Source organism: Hyperoodon ampullatus (assembly GCF_949752795.1).
Source record: "Hyperoodon ampullatus genome assembly, chromosome: 3".
Taxonomy (NCBI): domain Eukaryota; kingdom Metazoa; phylum Chordata; class Mammalia; order Artiodactyla; family Ziphiidae; genus Hyperoodon; species Hyperoodon ampullatus.
Window position 1 is genome coordinate 159,204,563 of NC_136916.1, and position 9,522 is coordinate 159,214,084.

The window sequence follows — 9,522 nt, forward strand, 5'->3', positions numbered from 1 at the left end:
GGACCCGCCTCCGAGAGACGTCACTTCCTGGTTGAGTGTTTCCGGGTCGCCGCGGCCCAGGGCTACTGGTCTCTGTCCCCTGCAGCCGGCAGGAGCTGCGAGAGCTCAGCCGGGCCTGGCTCCAGCGGCGGCCGTGGCTCCTTCTTGCTCCCCTCAGCCGGGGCGTCCTTGGCGGCAGTGCCGGGAGCATTCTGATGGTCCAGGCAGGCTACATGTCAATGGTTTTAGCAATGTTCCTGCCTCTAACTCAGAAGCCATGGAGCAAATAAGGTAGCCCCCGTCCCTGGATCGGATCGGATGGGGAAGCCCAGTTCAATGGATGCAAAATATAAGGATGACTTATTTCGGAAGTACGTGCAGTTCCATGAAGGCAAAGTGGACACTACCCCCAGCAAGCAGTGGCCTGGCAGTGATGAGTCCCTGCGGATGGCAGCCTCGACCCTGCTCAGCCTGCACAAGGTGGATCCCTTTTATCGATTCTGGCTGACCCAGTTCTATGAGGTGGTGGAGAGCTCTCTGCACTCACTGAGCTCCTCCAGTCTGTGGGCTCTGCACTGTGCCTTCAGTGTGCTCGAAACAGTGGGTGTCAACCTTTTTCTCTGCCCGTGGAAGAAGGAGTTCAGAAGCATCAAGACCTACACGGGCCCCTTTGTTTATTATGTCAAGTCCACATTACTGGAAGAGGACATCTGAACCATCCTGAATTACATGGGCTACGTGCCCGAGTTGGGGACTGCGTACAAACTCAAAGAGCTGGTAGAGACCCTCCAAGTGAAGATGGTCTCCTTTGAACTCTTTCTGGCCAAGGTGGAGTGTGAACAGATGCTGGAAATCCACTCCCAAGTCAAGGACAAAGGCTACTCTGAGCTGGACGTGGTGAGCGAGCGCAAGAGCAGCGCGGAGGATGTGCGAGGCTGCTCAGATGCCCTACGGCGGCGGGCTGAGGGCTGGGAGTACCTGACAACCTCCATGGCCCGCGTGGTGCTCCAGAAGTCAGCCAGCGAGCGGGCAGCCAAGGACTACTACAAGCCCCGTGTGACCAAGCCCTCAAGGTCGGTGGACACCTATGACAATTACTGGGAGAGCCGGAAGCCGCCCCTGAAGACCCCATTGAGCCTGCGGAAGGAGCCTGTGGCAGCAGACTTGGGGGACGACCTCAAGGACGAGATCATCCACCCGTCCCCCGCGCTCCTGACCATGTCCAACTCCCCCCACGGCAGCCTGGATGACCTGCCATCCCCCTCCCCCAACAGTGGCCTTGGCTTGCTGCGTGGCACGTACTTCTCCGCTCAGGAGGATGTGGATCTGTACACAGACTCGGAGCCCAGGGCCACATACTGGAGGCAGGATGACCTGTGGCCAGATGTCTGGCTGGTCATTAATCATGCCCACCCCATCTACCACAAGCACTCGCCCCCCGCCAAAGAGTCCGCCCTCTCCAAGTGCCAAAACTGCGGTCTGTCCTGCAGCTCCTCCCTCTGCCAGCGCTGCGACAGCCTGCTCGCCTGCTCCCCAGCCTGCAAGCCCGGCGGCTTCCCCAGCAAGGCCTCCGCCCATGACAGCCTGGCCCACGGGTCATCTCTGCGGGAGAAGTATGCAGGCCAGACGCAGGGCCTCGACCGGCCGCCGCACCTCCACTCGAAACCCAAGCCCTCCCGTGCAGCCGCCTCCCGCTGTGGCTTCTGTGACCCCAGGGGCCGCCAACACCTGCACCCCGTGTTCGAAAGCCTCCTGTGACGCCTGCCTCAGCACCTACCATTATGACCCCTGCTGCAAAAAGAGCGAGATGCACAAGTTCATGCCCAACAATCAGCTGAACTAAAAGTCTGCCCAGTTTTCCCATCTCGTGTACAGATAGACTCGACCTTGCACCTCCCTGCTACAAGGGCTACACCACTGACCTTTCTGGTTTCATGGGGAAGAAATGTTAACACGTTGATCACAGAAGCAGAGGCCTGCACTTGACCACGTGGTTGGGGGGGCGGATCGTGTGGCCAGCTGCCCCACGTGGGAGTTCCTGTATCGATTCAGATATGTCAGCTGATGGCTGCTTTGCCACCTGGCAAGAGAGACTGTGGCACTTGCATTCAGAGTCAGTTTTGCTAATCACTCCCTGTTCCGTTCTTTTGTTTTTGTCTCTCAAAGAGGATTTCTATCTTTGGGACTCTTGGCGTGCCGACTGCTCCCACGGCAAAGCCAACTTGGACTGGGAAGGGCCCTCCAGGTCCCCTCCAAACGCCCACCTGGAGTGGTGAGCTAGAGGCCTGTTGGCTTGTGAAATGAGCCCTCCTGCCACACCGGGCCTCATCCACTGGCTCATCCCTCCACCACCCTTTCCCAAACACGAGGATCCCTGGCGGCAGCCCCCCACCCAACTTGCCTGCCTCTCCACGTATCGAAGGTGACCCGAGTCCAGGATTCGCTTAATGTCATCCTGTTGCCTCCACAGCTCAGTTCAGCCTTGGGGTTTGTGAAGTTGGCTCTAGCACTCTGAAGGGTGGACCTTCCACACTGGGACTGACTTTTGCCCCCTTTCTGTTGTTTGCACATGCCTCTCTTACTCTACTGTAAATAGATATTTTTGAGATTTATTTTTAAATAAATATTCAACTTGCTGTGTGTTTCAAAGTGGTTAAAACATTAACGATGTTGCTATTTATAAAAATGCCCTGGGTTCTTTAGTCTTCCAAGGGAGGGGCTCATGCCCTTCCACCTTGTATCCTCCACTCGCCACAGCCCGAGGGTAGAGTGGAGATTGTAGGGGCAGAGGAGGAACAGAGACGATGTCCCCTGAGTTGGTGGAGAGCCACTGTCTTTCCTACAATAAATTTCAAACACCTACCTCCAGTGTGCACTTAGGGGGTTAGTCCGGGCCGAGAGGTCTGTGCGCCTGCAGACTGTGACAACCTAGTGACAATTCAGGAACCTCACCCTGTGGATCTCCAGCCTGGTCTTTGCCGCTTGCTGAGCGTGAACCTTGCGCTCTAAACTTCTTGAGTCTCAATTCAGAAGGAAAATCGTTTGGGATTCCCACCACCCCTCTATCTCAGTCCTCTTCTCTTCACCTGTTTCCAGGATTCCTCTGCAACATTTGTGACCTTTTTGCACTAAAAGTGGGCAGGAGCCAGCGTGCGCCCATCAGACAGATGTGTCCTGAGATTCTTAGCCGAGCCTCAGTGCTTCTAAACCCAAAGGCCTCTTAAACTCCTCATGTGAATTGCTGACCCCGGATTTCCTTCTGGGGTGCAGAGCAGGAGTGGGGCAAGAATTTGAAAATAAAACTGCTTCCTTGTGAACTAACAGTATATTTTAGCCATAAGTGTTTGTGATGTACAGAATGTTGTAGGAATTTACATGCAGTGGGTTTTCTGATAGAAGGAGGTATTCAGCTCTTGAGCAAATTTAAATCTGACTGAATCCTGAGGCCACTGTGAATTTGCTGATGTTCTTCCAACTCAGTTGCGTGATTTTAAGGTTTTCAAAATCTACTATGGCTCTTTTTCTATATATCTAGTAGATCACGTGTAGATATTCAATGTGTATATAAAGCTGAATTTCAACCAACTTTATTACTAAGACCCACGCATTCTGGGGCATTCATCTCTGATGTTCTTCCTTTTCACGTTTCAGAAGTGTCCGTGCCTGTCCCAGTCCTGAGTTTTCTAGTTTTCTATTTCCAGACTGCTCTAGCACTACACTAACTCTTTTAACCAACCGTGATGCCACGTAACTTACACAGCAGATAAAAGTAGGAATAACTAACTTGTCCTGGAAGAAAAAGGCCAGTGTGTGTATCATCACGGAAATACTGTGTTCGTGGACTGGAATAGGAAATGCTATGACCATGCTCCTCCTCGTTGTGTATCTTATTGTATGAGGTTGCTGTGACTGAGATAAATACACGCTAATTTAAAAAAGCAGACGTTTTGCATTTGATTTCTACCAAGAGTTGAAATGTTGAGAGATGATTTAAAAAAATAAAGTGTCTTCCATTGTTTAAAAAAAAAAAAAAAAAAGAATCTGCCTGCCAATGCTGGGGACACAGGTTCAAGCCCTGGCCCAGAAAGATCCCACATGCCACGGAGCAACTAAGCTTGTGCACCACAACTACTGAGCCTGCACTCTAGAGCCCGCAAGCCACAACTACTGAAGCCTGTGTGCCTAGAGCCTGTGCTCCGCAACAAGAGAAACCAGCACAATGAGAAGCCCATGCACTGCAATGAAGAGTAACCCCCACTCGCTGCAACTAGAGAAAGGCCATGCGGAGCAATGAAGACCCAACACAGCCAAAAATAAATAAATAAAAATAAATAAATCTATAAAAAAATTGAAGGGGAGCATGTTACCTTTAATTCCTGCCCCGTACTCTTCATTACTTTATGAAAAAGTCTTTTCATATCATTTTAGATTATTTCCAAATCATATTCCAGGTGCTCTCACTTTCTTACTTGTTCCTTCAAACTTTTATTTCCTAATTGGAGGTTTTGAGGCAGCTAAAATAAATTGAAAAATTATAGCATGAAAAAATATTCAATATTTAGTTAATGAATACGTGTAAAACACTTACAAAGGCTTTATATATATATATATATATATATATATATATATATATATATATATATATATATAATTTTTATTTTTATTTTTTTTTGCGGTAAGCAGGCCTCTCACTGTTGTGGCCTCTCCCGTTGCGGAGCAACAGGCTCCCGACGCGCAGGCTCAGCGGCCATGGCTCACGGGCCCAGCCGCCCCGCGGCATGTGGGATCCTCCCGGACCGGGACACGAACCCATGTCCCCTGCATCCGGCAGGCGGACTCTCAACCGCTGCACCACCAGGGAAGCCCAAGGCTTTATATATTATTTCACTTAATCCGATGAGTTAGTTACTCTACCATCCATATTTTGCAGATAAGAAAACTGAGTCGGGGCTTCCCTGGTGGCACAGTGGTTGAGAGTCCGCCTGCCGATGCAGGGGACATGGGTTCGTGCCCCGGTCCGGGAAGATCCCACATGCTGCAGAGCGGCTGGGCCCATGAGCCATGGCTGCTGACCCTGCGCGTCTGGAGCCTGTGCTCCTCAACGGGAGAGGCCACAACAGTGAGAGGCCTGCATACCACAAAAAAAAAAAAAAGAAAACTGAGTCTCAGAAGCTTGAAAGAAAATTTCCAAGGTTACACTTGTAATAAAAGGTGAATTCAAGTTTCAAACTAGGACCTGTATTTTTTCAAAATCCATGCTTATCTTATGACTCTGTGTTATCATCCTTCAGTTTAGGTGGGAAAGCTGTAACCTCACATTAATTGTCTCCTTTATCATGTTTCATCTACTTGTATTCATTCACAGAACAACCATTTATTGAGAGACATATATGCAGGTTATTGAAGACTGATACAAGGCTCAATGTCCTCTCTCTTCAATTTTTTTCTTTTTTTGAAAAAGCTGAAATTTGGTGTGAAATATCATTATGATCCTTTTTAACATCACTTACTCAGTGATGTTTTATTTCATTTATTGATCCAAGCCAAGCCAATATCCCTTGTCAACTGGTAATGAGCACTTAAAGCATGAAGATCCCTGCTCTTCTCCACTTAAGCCAGCATTTCACACTGGGCTACTCAGTTTCTCTGCATCCCTTTTTGTCCCTGTCTTGCTCTTTTCTGTGACTTGTCTCATTTTAGTTTTTTGGCCTTGATATTCTTTGGACTGATGTTCAAAAAATACTTCTACTCTCAGATAAGAAAACACGATAATCAGAATGATTTTACCTCTCTTTTTGTCCCTCATACACAGATGTTCAACAAGAATAACAAAGCAGTTAATGTTTTTTACTGGTCTTTAAGTTCAAGTGAAATCTTTTTCATATTTCATAGGGATTTCTGGATTCAATATCTTCTTACGTCAACAGCAAAATCTCAGTTTTTTGGGGTCCTGTACTTTCCCTCAATTACGATAGTTATATTGCCTTGCTACACTTGTATATCTCTATTTCTACCACTATGTTGTATACTCTTTAATCAAGAACACTGTCTAATTTATCACAGTTGTCACCGCATCCAGGCTTAGCACAAGGCCAAAGAGCAGACACTCTATAAAGATGATTGGTCCAGTTTCCTTAACTAATAAATGTATCAACCTTTGCATTGGAGACACATCGATGAACTAAGTCAGACAAGGTCACTACCCTTATGGAGTTTATGACCTTGAATTTATTTCAGAAAGAGTAGACAGAAGAAAGGGAAAAAATAAGGAAAGATAATCTAATATATGAGTAACTGCAGTGTGTGAAGTAATGTTAGCTATCTTATGTTTGCTGCCCCACTTAATGTTTTAGTGGGGCAGGAAATCAATCAATCTTTCATCAGAAAGGCAGTAAATCAGTCTTTCCTAGACATTTGTGTTACATCCTAATATGAAAATAAACCTAAGTCACCAACCTTTCTGGAGCATGATCATTTGGTAGTTGTTACTTCTGGGAGTCCTTTTCCTTCAGCAAAGGTAGAAACTGGATTTACTGTTGCTGTCACATTTGAGTTCATCATTGCGAATAATAAGCATGTCACTTTTTTTCTCTACTGATCTCATCCTTCAGGCATTTGCTGGTAATAACTCACTACTCTGTTGTATTTATTTTAAGAAAACAAATTTATAACCATGGATCTATAAAACTGCTTTTCCCCTGTCATATCACAATATGGGGGCCAAGTGGGAGAAGTAAGTAGGCTCACATAGCTATCAAAATGAGAGTTTTGTACTTGTTGTTGAGGCTACTCTGTTGAACTGAAAGATGATTTCTATTATCTATTTTCTCTACACACTGTATATGTTAGACCTAGGGGTTGGTGGAGACTGACTTGCAGGAAGAACACCTCCAGAAACTATATGCATATATTCATTTGACCTAAGGGATTGAAATAGCTTTTTAACCATTTACCGGGAGTCAAGGCCTTACATCAAGGTTAGAAGCATAGTTGGAAACTGAAAGGCACTTTCCCTAGGAAATGAGACAGAACACATTTTAAAGAAAGGAACAATTGTGTCAGGTCAACCCAATTGTAGTAGTGTGATTAAATCTGGGAGATGGGAGCCCCAAACCAGGCCTGATGGAAAGTGTAATACCACCTATAGTAAAGTTCTCACAGCAATTGGAGACAAAATGACAAGCGTCTATTTGTAGATAAAAGAGGTTAACATGGAATCTCAGGACTTTGATCACAGAATCTTAGGGAGCTAGATATTGATTGGGTTTACAAACAATCACAAGAGCCCAAACTCTGCTTAAGTAGAGTGGATGGGAAGACAGGAAAAATTACCTGTTTTATTCAAAAAGGAAGATCAAAGACTCTAAGAAGATGATTTAAAATATAAATCATCAATATTGGTCAAAGGGTACAAACTTCCCAATAAACAAGTTCTGGGGACCTAATGTACAGTGTGTTGGTTATAGCTAATGATACTGTTACACGGGCTACACCAAACTAAAAATCTATACAGCAAAGTAAAGTATCAACAAAATGAAAAGGCAACCTAACACATTTTGCAATTTTAAAATTGTATTGGGTAGAGTATCCTAGTTTGCATATTTTCTTCTTTCTGCTCTTTGAATATATTATGCCACTCCCTTCTGTGCTTCCTGTACTTAGGTATTTCTGTAGGTTTGGGACATTTTCAGCCATTATTTCATCAAATACATTTTTGACCACTTTCTCTTTCTGTTCTCCTTCTGGGACACCTATCATGCAAATATTGGTATGCTTAATGTTATCTGAGAGGTCTCTTAAACTGTCTTCATATTTTTATATTTGTTTTCCTTTTTGCTGTTCTCTTTGGGTGATTTCCATTATTCTGTCTTCCAGATCACTTATGCATTCTTCTGTATCACTTATTCTGCTATTCATTCTTTCTAGTGTGTCTTTCATTTCAATATTCTTCAGTTCTGACTTTTTAAAAAATTTTTACTGGTTTCTTATTAAAATTCTCACTTTGTTCATCTATTCTTTTTCCTAATTCATTTAGAGTTGTTATTACTTTTGCTTCAAATTATTTATCTGGTAAATTGTCTATTTCTGTTACATTTTATTTTTTTCCAGTGGTTTTCTTTTGCTCTTTCAGTTGAGTCCAGTTCCTCTGTCTTCTCATTTTACTTAATTTCTCTGTCTCTTTAAATTTAGGTGAAACAGTTACCTATTGTCATCCTGAAGGTTTGTCCTTATGTGGGAGCATCCCTATACAGTCTGTGTGTACTCAGTCACTTTGGCAGGAGAGCTGGATTTGATGTGAACACAAGTCCTTTCTTTCCCCAGGGTGTGCTGTCCGCTACACGTTGGTCGAAGGTGGGGCTGGAGATGGAGGGGCTAGGGCTGGAGCCAGGTGTAAGGCAGGGTTTCTCCTCTGCTCAGTGGCTCTTGCCACCCTATTGGAGATGGTGTAGTATCTCCAGTTCCTGGAGCATAAGCCCAGAGGATTGGGTCTGAGCTGACTCTGTTCCTTTTAAGTGTGTGTTCTCCCCTGTCTCTGCATCAACACCCTTGCCCCAGAGGGGAATAGTGCTGGAACAAGAGGGGTCCGTGCAGGCTGTCTGCTTGTGATGGGGCATGGGCTGTGGCAGGCCAGCCCCAGACAGAGGTCTGGGCTGCTTCTGATGAGCTGCCTGTGTCAGCACCAGTAATGGCTTCCCCTGTCCTACTTAAACTCAGCTTTGGGCTGGAGTATCCTTTGTCCCTCACAGCTATCACTCCCCTCCGTTTCTGCCACCCCCACCCTGATGTTGAGTCAAGCTGCTGGGCAGACAGGGCCTGTGCAGGCTCTCAATGTGTATTGGGGTACGGGCTGTGGTGGTCCGGTTGCTGTCAGAGATTGGGACCATTTCCAATGTACTGCCTGTGTAAGTGCCAGAAGTGGCTGTCCCCATCCCGCTCAGACACCACTTTGGGTCTTGGCTGCCTGTTTATTTCACAGCCAAGCATTTGCCTTGCTTATGGCAGCCCTAGCTCCACTGTGGAGCTGCAGTGTGATGTAAGCAGGGCTGGAATGTTCACCCGGCTCAGGCTGGGGCATGTACTGAGACAGTAGTGGGAAACCAGGCAGCCTCTCAAGCTGCTTTCAATCTGCCCTCTCTGCCCTGGTTTGGGAGCAAGCCAGTGCATGTGTGCTCCTCACACGTGAAGTCAAGGCTTTTCAGTTTTCCTGTTGGTCCCACTGGCCCTCCAACCAGCCAAGGGAACTCCTCTTCCCTTTGTCAGAACCCAGAACTAGGGCACCCAATATGTGGCCTGAACCGTTCACTCCCCAGGGCAGATCTCCACCTGTGTTATCTCCTTTTTCCTCTGAGTCCCCTCCTAGGGGCACAGGTTCTGACCTGATTGCTTCTTTTCCCTCCCTACCTGATTCTGTGTGGATATTTCTTACAGTCTTGGTTGTACAGGAGTCCTTCTGCCAATTGCCAATTAGTTTTCAGTGAAAACTTTCCACATGTAGATGTATTTTTCATGTGTTTGTGGGGGAAGGTGAGGTCCAAGTCCTCC

At 46.4% G+C, this 9,522-nt stretch overlaps 1 pseudogene across 1 annotated transcript; it reads left to right on the forward strand.

The window, feature by feature from the left end:
• Positions 1–297: 297 nt before the first annotated feature.
• On the forward strand, positions 298–1,858 carry LOC307050052 (spermatogenesis-associated protein 2-like; annotated as a pseudogene). The gene has a single exon. The product of its transcript is annotated as a spermatogenesis-associated protein 2-like (transcript).
• The last annotated feature ends 7,664 nt before the right edge of the window (positions 1,859–9,522 follow it).